This window comes from Tupaia chinensis, unplaced genomic scaffold (genome assembly GCF_000334495.1).
Source record: "Tupaia chinensis unplaced genomic scaffold, TupChi_1.0 Scaffold144010_1, whole genome shotgun sequence".
Lineage (NCBI taxonomy): Eukaryota > Metazoa > Chordata > Mammalia > Scandentia > Tupaiidae > Tupaia > Tupaia belangeri.
The window spans coordinates 1593973-1604910 of record NW_006203862.1 but is presented as its reverse complement, the minus strand read 5'-3'; positions in this window follow the sequence as shown (position 1 = coordinate 1604910).

Below are 10938 nucleotides of genomic sequence, written 5' to 3'. Positions count from 1 at the left end.
AAGATCTTGAGCATGCACACACACGCACACACATACCCTGCAAGTTCTCCAAGACCCCAGGGCTGGGATTCAATCTGCTATAGACCATGTGGGATCCAGCTCCCTACATGCAGGGCTTAACCACTGTGCTACAGGGATGACCCCCAAGTCTTCTAAGTTGCAAATATAAAAAGCTATGGTGGTACCCTTTCATAGTGTTTTGTATTGACTCAATGACATCGCCTGGGTCAATCTTCAGCCTTTGGTAGGCATTGATTAATGGCTGCCGTTGTTATTCCTGAAATTGCCCATGCTTGGAAGTATTAGAGAAGCCTTCTGCAGTGAGAGAGAGAGAAAGGTGAGAGTGGAGGGCACCAGTGGCCCTGTGAAACCAAACTCCCAGCACATGACTGGAGCGGAAAGGAATGATGTCACCAGAGATGGTTCTAACTGCCAAAATGGGTACAGAAAACATTATTTTCTACTGATCATTTTAGAGTCATAAAGATAGAATGTGTATGTGGCAAGGATTCTAGACTCATACTCCAATCTCTTTTCTTTTTAAAAATATTTTGCTATAAGGTGCATGTGCTCACCAGACCGGGGTGCAGGGTGAGAAATCACGCCTCCAGAGAGGATGGCCACCACACAAAACCTTCTTTTCCAGTCTCCTCTTGGGATTTTGGGCATGCACACATATGTGCAAGGCATAATTTTCAAGCCTCTGGATCAAGGACTCAAATCATGGAATAGGCCATTTGGGATTCAGGGCCTTAATCTCCACACCATCTGCTGACACCCCACTCTCTTTTTTCAAATGGAAGAACCACGCATTTGAATCATTTCTCAAGTTAAAATGTGGATCTGTGGTAGAGTAGAGCTGGAACCAAAGAATTTTGACAAATAATCTGTGTTCTTTATATAGCACTGACATATCATTTAAGATTGACCCAATCAAGACTGCCCTGGATTTTCAAAAAGTGATTTGGGCAAGTTACTTCATGCAATTATGATTTAATTTCTTTACTGGTAGAATGGAAATTATTATAACTTCCTGTTGCGGAGGGCTAGAGAAAAAGATAAAAACATGTTACATGTAAAGCATGCACAACTGTGCAGTGAATGTTAAATGACTAAGGAGGATGTTAGCGTGACTATAGGATGATTACATGACTACAGAGATCATCTGTTACAACTGAACTGTCTCCTGGATGTGGTCAATGGGCCTTTTCCATCTCTAATACTAATTTTCTAACTCTCTCTCCATGAAAATAAGTTATTTTCTTAAAAAAAAAAGTATTATCATTTTTAAAAATTTTGCTATAGGGCACATAGGCTCACCAGAGAGAGACAGAGAGAGAAAGTGAGAAATCACTCCCAGGAGGGATGGCCATGCTGCAATCCCTTGTCCTCCACTTTTCTCTGTGAATTTGGGGCATGCATGCACATGTACTTGGTGTGTTTTTCAAGCTACCAGGTCCAGGACTTGAACTGCACAGTTAGCCATGTGAGGTTCAACCTCCTTAATTTCCACACCACCTGTTGGCTCCAAAATAAGCTCTTAAGGAATATTTGTTATTCTTTCTGGTGCCTGCATAATTACCTTTTTTTAAAAATAAAAATTTTAGTTTGAGATATAGATTCAAATGTAGTTCTAAGAAATAATATGGGGCCGGCAAGCAGCATATGGTTGAAGTGCTGGAAAAATAATATAGAAGGGCCAGCATGACATGGTGGTTAAGGTTGCTGGATTCCCACATGGCTGACTGTGGTTCGAGTCCTGGACCTGGTAGCTTGCTTTCTCACTTTCTCTCTCTCTCTGGTCAAACTAAAAAATAATAATTAATAAATGAAATTAAATTAAATAACTATTTAAAAAGAATGACATGGAGGGGCCAGCATGTGGTATGGTGGTTAAGGTTGCTGGATTCCCACATGGCTGACTGTGGTTCGAGTCCTGGACCTGGTAGCTTGCTTTCTCACTCCCTGCTACCTCTCTGTCTCTTTTTACATAAAATTTAAAAATAATAAAAAAGTTAAATGAAATAATTCTTAAAAAAAGAAAAGAAGAAAAAGAAAAAGAAATAGTATGGAGATAGACCAGCAGGTGGTATGGTGGTTAAAGTGCTAGATCTCACATGACCAACTCCATTGGAGTACTGGACCAAGCAGCTTGAAAAATATGCCAGGTGTGTGTGTGTGTGTGTGTGTGTGGTGTGTGTGTGTGCACTAAATCCTGAGAGAAGAATGGAGGAAAAGGAATTGTGGCATGGCCATGCACCGGTGTGTGTGTGAGTGGGGGGAGGCGGCAGAAGTGATTTCTCACTTTTTCTCTCTCTCTCTGTTTCTGTCTGTCTCTCTCCAGCAAGCGTGTGTGCCCTGTGGCAAAAATCTAAAAAACAAGTGGGGGGGGAGGGAGAAATAATACAGAGAGATCCCATGTACCACTTACCTGATTTTCTCTAAGGGAAACAGTTTGCAGACTATCATACAGTATCACAACTAAGATACTGACATTGATACAATCCACCAGTCTAATTCAGATTTCCCTAGTTTTACTTGGACTCGTGTGTGTGTGCGTATTGGATCCATGCAATTGCATCTCATTTGTAGTTTCATATATTCACTGTCATAGTCAAGATAATAAACAGTTCCATCGTCCACAAGAATCCCTTGTACTGACCTTTTACAACCATATCGACCCCTCTCCTGCATCCCGGCTTCCCCATCCCTAAACTCTAGCAACCGCTAATTGGCATTGGGGTTTCTTCACTCAGTGGCATTCACTGGAGATTCCTCCAGATTGTTGCTTGTGTCAATAGTTTGTTCATTTTCATTGCTGAGTAGTGCCTGATGATATAGAGGTACCACTGTTTGTGTAACCATTCACTTCTTGAAGGACACCTGGATTGTTTCCTGTCTTTGGCTTCTAGGGATAAAGCTGCTATAAATAGTTACATACAGGTTTTTGTGTAAATGTGATGTTTCATTTCTCCAGGATAAATGCTCAGGAGTACAAGTACTGGGTCAAGTGTTAATTACTTACTTTATTTTATAAGACACTGCCAAACTATTTCCCAGAATAGCTGTATTATTTTAGCAATAGATGATCTAGTTTCTCTACATCTTTGCCAGCATTTGGTATTACACGTTAGGCATTCCTAATTTAAAAAGTTGGGACCAGCAGTTAGTGTGATGGCTATGTCGCTGGATTCCCATGTAGTCAACTGCAGTTTGAGTCTTGGACCGGGTGGCTTAAACTCACACCGGGCGTGTGTGTGTGCATGCCCAAGATCCAAGAGGAGAATGGAGGAGAGGGGATTGCAGCATGGACATCCCCCATGGGGGGTGGGGGTGGTGATTTCTTGCTTTCTGTCTCTCTGTGTCTTTCTGGTGAGCACATGCACTCTATAGCAAAAACCTCTTAAAAAATTCAAAATCCAAATTGCTGCAAAATTTGAAATTTTTTTGCATACAGACATGATGCCACAAGTAGAGAATTTCATGCCTCATCTCACGTGACAAGTCACATTCAAAACTCTGGAAAACAAAAAATATCGTATGAAATTGGTTTCAGGCTATGCTATAGTTTGAATACATCTCCCTACCCGACCCTAAATTCATGTGTTGGGCCACTGTTGTGGAATTAAGAGAGTAAAAACTTGATCCAATCATTGTGTTGAAGAGTGGGGCGTCCGAGAGGAGATGAATGAATGGTGGTCAGGTGGGTCCATCATTGGCATCTAGTGGATCGATAAAAGAGGGAATGAGGCAGGCAGAGACCGCACGGATACAGACCACGCTCTGCTCTACTCAAAGTTCTGCCTTCTGCCATTTCACGGTGTCTTTGGACTTTCCAAAAACCAGAAACAGGAGTCAAATAAATTTCTATTTTTATAAATTATCCAGTTTTGGGTGTTCAGCCACCCAATAACGATCTAATACAGGCTATTTGCATAAGGCATATATGAAACGTAAATGAATTTTGTGTTTAGATTTACATTCCATCCCCAAAATATCTCATTATGTATATGCAAAAACTTCAACATTTAAGGAAAAAAAAAGAAATAGAAAATAAAAAGGGGCCAGCAGGTGGTGTGATGGTTAAGGTGCTAGATTACCACAAGGCTGACTGTGGTTTGAGTCCTGGATCTAGCAGCTTGCTTTCTCACCTTTCCTCTCTCTCTCTCAAGCTGTCTCTCTCTGGACAAAAATAAACAGTATAATTAAATTAATAATTCTAGGGAATAATTAATTAATTAATTAAATTTAATCAATAATTCTAGAAAGAAAACAAACAAACAAACAAATAAAAACAAGAGCATGGGTGTGTGCATGCTTGTACGTGCCTGGCATGTACAAGTCAACCTGGGACCGGAACCTTGACTTCCATATTCTAGTTCCAGAATCAAGGAGCTAAGTGTTACGGCTATGTCCCTGTGGCTGGGACTCTATCACTATATTCTATTTTAGTTTTTCGATTGTTTAAAGTTTGTTTTTATGTATTCTATGAGCAAGAAAAGTGTTAATTTCAAAATCCTCCCCCATTCTTCAGCCAGGCATATATCCAGGCATCATGGCAAGCCTGTGCCCAGTGTACTCAGGGAGGTCTCCAGACTTTAACCCAGAACCACCTGTGTGAGATTGTCCACCAGTACGTTGTGTTGTACTGCTGTCCTACTGTTTGGCCCATTTTAGCTCTTCTAATAGATGTGTGGAAACGTCTGTTGTGGTTGTAATTTTTATTTTTGTTGTAGCTCATAGTGTTGAACATCTTTTTACATACTTATTTGCCAACTGCTGCAACTCCGTGATATAGTTCTTCATGTCTTTTGCCCTTTGTATAATTGGATTTTTTTTCACTGTGGAGTTTTGAGGATTCTTTATATATGTTATACAGAAAGCCTTAAGACATTTTCCTTTTTCCTTTTTTTAATTGTGATTTCCAGTTTATGTATAATCATTGTATGTCTTTGTGAGGTACTGTATGGTTTTCCAAAGCATGCATACAATGTGTAATGATTAAATCAAGGCTATAGACATACCACCTTTTTAAAAGAATTACTTATTTAATTAAATTTATTATTATTATTATTATTTAATTTGCTCAAAGCACATGCACTCACCAGAGAGTGACAGAGAGAACGGGAAAATGAGAAAGCAAGTTGCCAGTTGCAGGACTCAAACCACTGGCAGTCAAGGGGGAGTTCAGTGCCTTAATCACTGCACCACCTGCCAGTCCATAGACACATCATCTTATTCAATATTTTTTTTTCTTTTTTTTTTTCTTTATTTACTTTCATTCACTGTACATCATTATAGCATACAAAATGAGATTTTTCCATTGAGAATACACTGTATATTGGCTCAATTACATTTTTTTTTTTATTTACATTCATTCACTGTACATCATTATAGCATACAAAATGAGATTTTTCCATTGAGAATACACTGTATATTGGCTCAATCAAGCACATCAACATATGTGTTATTGTCAACAAATCATTTTCCATTTCTTGTTTTCTGTATATTTTGCCTTTTTTCCCATCCTTGATTCCCTATCTCACCCTCTGCCATCTCCCACCCTCCTCCCACACTGTGTCTGGTATCTATTGTTGCTTTCTATGCCTCCCCCATTTTATTGTTTCACTAAATATCTTAATAAATCTAAATATTTTCAATAGCAAGCACAGCTGATATGTACATATCCATGAACACAAGACTGACTTTAGGCATAAACCTCAGTGAATAGAATGAACATACTATAACGTAGCACCTAACTAGGGCTATATAGCTTAACTGCAGTCATCAAATAGGTATTTCTAATGCCTTTTTTTTTTTTCTTCTGAAAATTTTTTTTTTTTATTAATTTACATTCATTCCCTGAGCATCATCACAACATTCTAAATGTGGTTTCCCATCTAGAATATACTATATAGTGGCTTAATAATGCATGTTATCATCCATAATATTCCATTTCTACTTTCATATATATGTTTTTTTACCCCATGTCTAGCCCTCTGCCCTATTCCACTCTCTTATTACACTATCTCTGCTGTCTACAGTTGTCTTCAATCCCTTTTCCCCCAACATTTCGTTGGTCACACAATATCATAAGTAATCTAACTACTTTCAATAGCAAGATCAGCCGATGGTTTCAAGAAAAGCAGTTTTGAACTGGTAAGGATATTTCTTTGAAACTTAAAGCCTAGAAACAGGTTAGTATTCTGTTCAAATAGTCGGAACATGAATCTATTGATAGCTGAAGACAGGACAAAAGTCCTTAAAACCAGACAACAAAGCTTAGAAGAAAAGCAGCAATATTTTAGTCAAGTCGTAGAATACTGTTTCATCAGTTCAGTCTCATGTACTTAATCTTTCTTCTGTATCTGTTGAGGTTCGATGTTCCAGATTGAAATCTGGGATGTAATACTCAACTCCAGCTTTTGGCCCTACAATTAAGTTGCCCATTTTCTTAGTTTCTGAACTCTTATTTCTGTGTGTCTGCATTTAATTTTACTGACATAGCACTCCCTTAAGAACTTCTTGGAGATCCGGTCTGGTGCTGGTAAATTCTTTCAGGTTTTGTTTATCTGGGAAAGTTCGTGTCTTTTCTTCCCAAATGAACGATAACCTTGCTGGGTACAGAATTCTCGGTTGAAATTGCTTTTCCCTTAATACTTTGAATACATTTTCCCATTCTCTCCTCGCTCTCATTGTTTCCGATGAGAGGTCTGCCGTTAGTCTGATGGGATACCCTTTGTAGGTAACTTGCCTTTTTTCTCTTGCCAGTCTTAGTATCTTGTCTTTGTCTGTGGTTTTGGTCAATCTGGCTATAATGTGTCTTGGAGAAGATCTTCTTGGGTTGATTCTATTTGGGGTCCTCTGTATTTCTTGGGACTGAATCTTTGAGTGCCTCTCCAGGTTTGGAAAATTTTCTTGTAAGATTTCATGGAATAGATTATCAATGCCCTTATGAGTCTCTTCACCTTCTGGGATGCCTATTATCCGGATGTTTGGACGTTTGATGGTATCTAGTACTTCTCGCATATTATTCTCAAATTTTTGGGCCATTTTCTCAGTCTTCGCGGTGGATTTTTCTAGGCCAACCATTTTCTCTTCTACATTAGAGATTCTATTTTCTGTATGATCTAGTCTGCTTTTAATACTTTCAAGGGAGATTTTGACTTCTTGTATTATAGCCTTCATCTCTAACAATTCCATCTGATTCTTTTGTAAAGTGTGAAATTCCTCTTTTAGATCTAGCATGAATTTCCTCACCTCCTGCCTCTTGAAGAAGGGCTGTTCACGCGAGTTTTGGATGCTGGAGGCCCAGTTATCAGTGGGACATCTTCCTTTCTCCCCAAATGGCTAGATCCATCTTATTCAATATTGAACATTACATTATGCTGTACACACTCAATAATAGGTCTACTAGCTTTTTTAAAGTACACGTGAAATTATCAATGACATTATTTACTATACTGTGGTATTCCATTTCAGATCCCTATTCCCTTTGTTTCCATGCATTTGTATATTTGTTAATCATTTTTTCCTGAAACCTCTTACCCCCTGCAACTTCTGGTATCTATCATTATACTTTATTTCTATGCTATCAATTTCTTCAGTTTCTGCCATAGACTGAGATATTTGTCTTCCATAAGCTTGACTTATTTCACTTAGCATTATATCTTTTAAGTTTATCCACTTTGTGTTGAATGGTAGAATATCATCATTTTTTTCCCAGAGGTTTCTGCCTTTAGGCATGTGTGCTCACCAGAGAGAGAGACAGAGATAGTGAAAGGGAAGGTGAGAAAGCACTCCCTCGAGGAGATGGCCACACTGCAATCCCTTCTCCTCCATTCTACTTTGGGGATCTTGGCATGCATGCACATGCACCTGGTGTGAGTTTTAAGCCACCGGTTCCAGGACTCAAACTATGATCAGTCATGTGAGAGTCCAGCAACATAACCACTTTGCTATCTGCTAGCCTGACATAATTATTCTTTATGGTCAAGTAGTATTCCTTTGTGTATATGTGCCACATTTTCTTCTTCTTTTTTCCAGAGAGATTTTTGCTATAGGCTATGTGGGCTTGCCAAAGAGACAGAGAGAGACAGAGAAACAAAAGTGAGAAATCACTCCCTGGGGGGATGGTCACACCTCAATCCCTAGTCCTCCATTCTCCTCTCTGGATTTTGGGCACACTCACACATGTGCCTGGAATGAGGTTTAAGCCACCGGGTTTGGGACTGGAACCATGGTCGACTATGCAGGAGTCCAGTAATGAAACCATTATGCATCTGCTGGTCCCATGGCACATCTTCTTAATCCCTTCATTGGTTATTGGGCACCTAGGTAAATTTCATATTTTAGCTGTTATGAATAATGTTGCAATAAATGTGAATGTGCAGATAGCTCTTTAACAAAGTGAATTTCTATGCTTTTGGTAAATACCCAAGAACAGGATTACTGGGTCATATGGTAGCTCTATATTTGGGTTTTTGAGGAACCTCTGTATTGTTTTCCACAGTGGCTTTACTAATTTTCATTTCTACCAGCAGTGCACAAGGAGTCCATTTTATCCACAACCTCACCAGCACTTCTTTTTCTTAATTTTTTTTGATCATAGTTATTTTTAATATTTTTTGATCATAGTTATTCTGACTGGGGTTAGGTGAATTCTCATTGTGGTTTTGATTTGCATTTCCAACATTTTTCATATGCTTTTTTAGCTATTTGTATGTCTTCCTTTGAGAATTGTCTAATCAGGTAGATGTCCATTTTTTAAATGGATTATTTGGTGTTTGGGGGGGGAGGTGAGCTATTTGAGTTCCTTAAATATTCTGGTTGTCAATCCTTTGTTCTAAGTAGAGTTTGTACATATTTTCATCTATTCTGTAGGTTGTCTTTTTTACCATATTTGTCATTTACTTTGCTGTGCAGAAACTTTTTAGCTTGAGATAATCTCACTAGAAACATTTTATTTTAAAAATAAAACATTAGGGCCAGCCTAGAGCATGACCATTGGATCCCACATGGCTGGGATAGCAATGTTGATAGCATGTTTCAAGTCCTTGAAATTCTGAAAGGAGAGAAAAACAGAGGAGAAGGGATTACAGCATGGCCATCTCTCAGATAAGTGCTCATGCCCTCTGGAGAAAAAAATAGAAAGAAAGGAAGAAAGAAAGAAAAAGAAAAATTAAAAGAAAAAACCAGTATTGGATTGCGAGCTATATAATAAAGGAACTGTAAAAAGTTCATAGAAAAATGGAATTGAAATATTTATTTATGGGGCCGGCAGGTGGCATGATAGTTAATGCACTTGATTCCCACATGACCAACCATGGTTCGAGTCCTGGATCTAGTGGATTGAAAATAATGCTGGGTACATGTGTGTGAGTACCCCAAAATCCTAGGAGAAAAATGGAAAAGAGATTGTAGCATGGCCACCCTACCCTGGGTATTGGGGGAGGGGTGATTTCTCACTTTTCCTCTCTCTGCCTCTCTCAGGCAAGTACACATGCCCTATGGCAAAAACCTGGGGAAAAAATTACACTTATGGGCCATATCCATAGCCTAGTAGTTAAGGGAGCTGTATCCCATACGGCTTACCGAAGTTCAAATCTTAGCCCCTGACGCTTGAAAAACATGCCAGGCATATATGCACGTACATCCCAAATCTCGACTGGATGGAGAAATGAAGGAGATGGGATTGCAGTATGATCATGCCCCCTTAAAGGGTGCTTTCTCCCTTTCTCTCTCTTTCTCTCTGGTGAACACACACACCTTCTGGAAATTAAAAGAAGAGTGGTAAAGATATAGAAGATTTGAACAGCATTATAAAAAATTAAACCGAGTAAAAAAAAAAAAACTACATACTATGGATGCCAAATACACATTATTTTGTGTATACATGGAATATTTATCAAGAAAGGCCAAGTATACGTGGAATATTTATCAAGAAAGGCCAAGTTGGGCTACTAAAAGTCTAAAAATTTTTAACCTACTTTAAAACATTTTTTATTTAACTTTATTATTATTAATTTCCAGTTCTATCAGACAGAGAGAGAGAGGGAAAGTGAGAAAGCAAACCACCAGATCCAGGACTTGAACCTGGTCAGCCATGTGGGAGTCCAAAGCCTTAACCACCATGCCACCTGCCAGCCCCTAAAAGTCTAATATTTTAAGGATTAAAATCATATAGAATATTTTATCACCACAATGAAATTTTGCTAGATACCAATAATAGGATACCTAGGAAATCCCAATGACGATAATTATTTTTTTAAGAGAGATTTTTGGTATAGGGCGCTTGTGCTTGCCAGAGAGACAGAAAGCGAGAAATCACCCACTCCAGGGGGAGTGGCCACATTGCAATCCTTCTCCTCCATTCTCCTCTTGGGATTTTGGGCATGCACACACACGCACATGGTATGAGTTTAAGCTGTCAGGTCCAGAATGCGAACCACAGTTGACTATGTGGGAGTCCAGCAATCTATTATGCTATCTGCTGGTCCTTCCCAATGATTTATATTTTAAAATGAGAATAGAAATAAAATATATTTCAATATGGAATTTCATTTTACAGTAAATTTGCTCAGAATATATTTCTGTGGACTGGGAAATATTTATAAACCAGTGAAACCATTAATATGTAAAAGTCACCTTTCAAATAGAACACTGGAGGGCACTACTATCTAACTTCCAGTGGAAAAGCTTCATGTGTGGAAAATTTAGGACACATTAGCTGTGGGACAGACCTGCTATCTTATTGAGTTTTTCTTTTATTCTTTTTGGGTGGTGGTGGTGGGGGGGGTTTGCTAAAGGGCACGTGTGCTCGCCAGAAAGACAGAGACAGAAAGCGAGAAATCACTTCCTGGGGAGATGGCCATGCCACAATCCCTTCCTCTCCATTCTTCTCTCAGGATCTTGGGCACGCACGCACACATGCCCGGC